This window comes from Otolemur garnettii, unplaced genomic scaffold (assembly GCF_000181295.1).
Source record: "Otolemur garnettii isolate 467f Iridium unplaced genomic scaffold, OtoGar3 scaffold00007, whole genome shotgun sequence".
Classification (NCBI taxonomy): domain Eukaryota; kingdom Metazoa; phylum Chordata; class Mammalia; order Primates; family Galagidae; genus Otolemur; species Otolemur garnettii.
Window position 1 is genome coordinate 30,193,986 of NW_003852402.1, and position 5,267 is coordinate 30,199,252.

Sequence of the window (5,267 nt, forward strand, 5' to 3'; positions counted from 1 at the left end):
TGATTTGGATATTTTTAGACCATCACCATCACAAAACCTCCACTGAAATTAGTGTGAAACATCTTTTCCCCGTTTGACTCTCATCATTTTTCGGTGATTATCCTTCAGCATCTGTTTTGTGTTCCCACTTTATTTTGCTAGAGGTAATTTTCTCTAGGCTTTTCTGAATGGTGCATTCACTTTAAAATCCAGGTGCATATCTGCATGAAAGCATTTGCGGAAAATAAAGACAATCCTATGATGAGTAGGAATGAGGGAGGTCTTTAATGGAAACAGTGTGGGTTCCTAAAAGAGGGTTTCTCTGCCAAATTAGATAGAGGTGGGGTGGTGTCTCACTCGATGTGCTCTCTGCTGAGGCTGTGGGGAAGAAACTGTACTCTTCAAGCTCTAACAATGTTTAGAAACTAGACATAAGCCCCGCTGTTTCCCAGGAAGTGCAGTAGTTTAAATGAAAACTGCTCCTTAGTGTTGAGATTTAATTGACCACACATGGTGGAGAATGCAGACGGAAGAACTCAGGAGAATACATTTAGCTTCTCTAAGTGAAAAGTCATCCAACTTAAACAGGAAGGAACACCATTTGAATGCGAGAGGATGGAACAAAACTGCTATGATTCCTAAGGTAGAAATACTCAGATGGCTTTCTGTTTCCATATAGAAATGGGGAAAGCAGCAAGACACAGCTAAAAAGGCTACATTTAAAGGAAAGCAAGGAACACTTTAAAGAGAGAAAGAACTATGAAAATTAAAAAGGAAATTCCAGACATGATAGACTTAAAAAAAAAATCTATGCTTAATTTAATTAGCAATAATGAGCAATAATTTTGCTTCGTGTGCGTTAACGACCTAAACCCTCACGTAACCATCCTATTCATCAGGTATGATTGTGCTCTCCGATTCGGAATCAAGCTGTTTATTTAACTAAGAAGAGTGATATTCATTGGGTGCTATTATCATTTTGAAATGGTGCTCACAGGCTTGGAGAAGCAAACAATTTTATACAGATATGAAATGTTGTGATGGATGTCAGGATACATAGTCACACAGACATAAAACATTTTCCCTGTTGGTAGGTGGGAGACAAAGTAGATTACCCGCAGGGAAGTCATCTAGGGTGTTTCTAGTCTTTTATCTGGCATTAGCTTGTGACCCTGAAAACATCCTAACTTCTTTGGAACCTTTGTTTTTTCGTTTAAAAAAAAAAATGGAGAAGGGTTACAGGTCTTTTAGAATTTGTTTGGCAGGTTTTCCAGGTTTTACCAGAAAACTCCACGGGTGGAGGGAATGGGGAGAGGAATCACAATATTTTCCCTAACCGTTTCCTTTGGGAGTTAGATAAGAAGATGCATCGTTGTACACGGTGATGGGTAATGAGCCAGTATCAATTAAGAAATAACTCATCATCACTTTCACCATTATTGTGCTAGAAACTTACAGTGACAGGCTGACCTGCATCAGTCTACCATGCTAGCTTTTACTGCTAAAACAATTACTTGTTTCTTTCCAGGCCTCCGTGAATTACTACCCTATTGTTCATACTGGTTTTTCCAAAAGGTAATGACCATCATGGCTATGACTTAGCTCTGAGAATTAATTTTGGCTCATTGTACTCAACCTCTTAAAGACTGTCAACACTTTTCATTGTTTCTAATGTTTAGTAAGGCCGGGAGTTTAAAAAGAGAGAGATTTTCTTGATACAGTTTTCTCTTTTTTTCCACGAGGGAAGTGTGGCTGTGCCTAACTGCTTTAATGCTGAGGTTGGCAGGGCTTACAAGTTGGTAGCAACCATGAAAAGTCCCTCGCTGAGACAGACCGTGTGGAATGAATGCCCTGGGGAACTGATGTCCCCCTTCCCCAATCTCACAGGCCAGATGGGCTGGGCATAAACCCTGGGAGTGTAGACAGTCTAGGGTAGTGGAGGTCAGCTGCTGAGCTAGGAAATTCCCTTTCTGCGAGACACATGGGAAAGTGTCTGGGCACTCAAAGCAGCGCTGAAATGGCCAGAAATGAGACTAAAGTGATGGACTTTAGCTGGGTTTGTACAGACAAACCATCCTGTTTTCTAAGTAGCTGAGCCCCAGGGTCTGTGATCTCTGGGATTCCGGGTAAAGTAAAGGTTACTAGTTGCACTAGTCCTCAGTTTTTTTTTTTTTTTTCTTTTTTACAAACCGTAGCTTTATAAGAATGGTCTTTTCCAACAAGTATATTTCACTGGGGGATTGTTGTCAGTCAGCTGAGCATGACAGGGAATGCAAAAGAATTTCTGTTTGTTGTAAGGGCGAAGAGGCAGGCGAAAGAGGATGTGGTGAGAGATTCTGCTTCCTGTCTATTCAGAGGATGTGAATAGACAGTTTACATAACAGAAAGTCTGGTCGGCACACATGCGGTAAATTACACGGCCTTGTTTGCAGATAACAAAATGCACGTTAAAAAAAGTTATGCGACATCTTTGAAAATCTATTAAACTCACAAAAATAAACAACAATAAAAAACCCTCAATTCTCTTCTTTCTGGGGAGTAACATATACAAGCTGTATGCTATGGTGGAAGGAGTGCTGCATGTGGAGTATGAAGACTTAAATCTAAAGACTTAAGCTGTGAGCGAGTTATTTACCTTTCTGAAGCTCAGTTTTTCTCTTGTATGATAACATCTGTCAACCTTATACAGTTTACAATAGGTTTAAATAAGCAAAGGGGAGAAATTTTCAAATGATAAAGCATCCTATAAATGTAAGTTTCTCTTCTTGTTTTTATCAACAGGCTGATAAGAGAGGTGATGAATTTCAGTTACTTATTCTTTTCGAAAACATGTGGAATACAGTTAATGAATATACTAATTGTGTTTAGCAATTTCACATTTAGACATCGATAATGAACTGGCTAAATAAACTGTCTTAAAATAACAAGAGGGGATTACTTGTTATTAAAAATTATGATTTGATGGACTTGATTAATTTATTCAGATTTAACTATGTTTGCCTCATTTTGTTGGGTGATTTCATCTATGTTGCATAATTTAATCTACAAACTAATCATGACAGGTAGATATTACTCCCCCTGTTTTAAAGATGAGAAAGTTGGGTGGCACCTGTGGCTCAGCGGATACGGTGCTAGCCCCATATACTGAGGGTGGCTGGTCCTGGCCAGCTAAAACAGCAGTGGCAACTGCAACAACAACAAAAAAGCTGGGTGTTGTGGCAGGCGCCTGTAGTCCTCGCTACTCAGGAGGCTGAGGCAAGAGAATCACTTAAGCCTAAGATTTGGAGGTTGCTGTGAGCTGTGATGCCATGACACTCTACCGAGGGCGACAAAGTGAGACTGTGTCTCAAAAAATGAATGAATGAATAAATAAATAAATAAGAGAAACTGAAGGGCACCCACATTCTTTAGTTGACTGATAGTTACATAAAACCACATTTAATTGAAAAAAAAAAACTCAAAAGAAGGTAATTGTACATACTTTACTTAACATTATATATCGACCTGAAGACCTTAGCAAGGAAAGGAAGACAATTTAAAGACAAATGCTTAGGACTAAATATTTAAACATACTTTATCCTAACTTCTTTTTAATTCTAAGAAAAAAAATGATACCCTCTGGAGAAATTTTTTTAGTAAGATGAAAACAAAACACCATCACCCTAAGGGAAATTCAATCTAAAATTTATTTAAACTCAGAAAGATATTATTATAATTTAATAACAAAGACAATCGTACCACCACAACAGAGAAATTACGATCTAAACCAACACTTGGGGGACAAGAGGAGTTTAGATTATATCCTCCCTAAAAACTATAAGAAAAAATGGCTCTGGTGAATAATAACTCACTTATCATCCCTTAACAAAGACAGGAACACAACCCCGGGGCATTTTCCTGCGTCACTTAACAGTTAATATGTTATCTGTTCAGTGACATTAAGATGTGGTTCTCAAAGCCCTTTACAAAGACATTGGCTTTGATGAGTGACAGACACAAGCTCCGGCAGGCTGGTGAAAGGAAATTCAATTATACAGCTTCTAAACTGTGCATCCTCCGAGTTGAACTCAGAGATTCAAATACCAAAGAATAACACTCAACCCTGGATTTCCTTTAGGAAATGCTGAGTGATTTCACCGTTTTGTGTCTGCTAGAGAGGGGCGTGCTTCAAGGCAATCAGGTGATACAACCCACAGGACAGTGAATGGCCTTGAATAGGGAATGTGAGAGCTGGCATGTGCTGCTCCAGAGGCACTTCAGAGAGTGACAGGTCACTCAGAGTTTCAATAATCCTACACATAATAGAATATGGGCAGAGATGGCATTTGTCTAAGAAATAACTCAAGAAACAGCTGTTCTCTTTGTTTGTTCAAGTAGACTGGTTTCCAAGGTGGGAGTTCATGCATCCTGGAGGTTGACTACAGAAAATCACTTGGGATCTGTAAAGAAAATACCAGCATCATTATTTAGTTCTGTCTGAAAAATGTAATAAAGAGATGAAACTTCCTGGCGCATATGGAAAGGACTGGTGTTTATGCTCACTCCCAGAACCTCCACTGATCTGTGTGTCAGATGGCCTTGTGTCTTGGACAGCATGGGGATTTTCCTGAAAGGAGAACAGAGATGACAGGGAGGAGGTGGGGAGGGGGCCGTTATGTCTACTCTTCTGTTGCTTTCACAATGTTATGGCTTTACAGATTCATATTATCTCATTTTAACAGAATGAAAGCTCACCATATAGACAGGTGACTTGACAATGACCCTTGCAGAAAAACTTTAAAGCAAGAAAAAACTTATCCTGTAAGCACAAGCAAATGATAATACAATAGTAGAGACTTTTTATTTATTGTTGTCAATACAGGATCTTGCTATGTTGTCCCGTCTGGACTGGAATCCCCATATTGAAGCTTTTCTCCTCAGCCACCTGAGTAGCTGAGATGGCAGGCACACTATACCATGTCCAGCTCAGTGGTGGTTTTTTGCCTATTTAGTCACATGGCAAGGAAAAAGCAATAATAAAGTCAGATCTATTAAGAATGAAAGTTATTTTTTATTCACTTAGAAAGAAAAGTGTTGAAAATGTAGGTTCACACCCATGATTGTTAATGAGAGTCCTTCATTACATTGGGTATGCTGTGGCTTTTTTAGTTATGATAGCTAGTTTTTTAGGGCTCTGATTACAGAGGACTACTAGATGCTTTAAACAAAATACATTTCTTTCTTTATAGCTGCATACCATAGAATACTATGCAGCCATAAAGAAAGATGGAGACTTTACGTCCTTCATG

The 5,267-nt window shown here is 38.9% G+C and overlaps 1 non-coding gene and 1 pseudogene across 1 annotated transcript; both read left to right on the forward strand.

Annotated features, from left to right (window-relative positions):
- Positions 1-1,210: 1,210 nt before the first annotated feature.
- Positions 1,211-1,272, forward strand: LOC111723044. Its single transcript, XR_002771672.1, has one exon. It is a non-coding gene; the product is annotated as a U7 small nuclear RNA (small nuclear RNA).
- Positions 1,273-1,363: 91 nt separating this feature from the next.
- The window catches only part of LOC111723004, a 20,399-nt pseudogene continuing 16,495 nt past the window's right edge, over positions 1,364-5,267 (forward strand).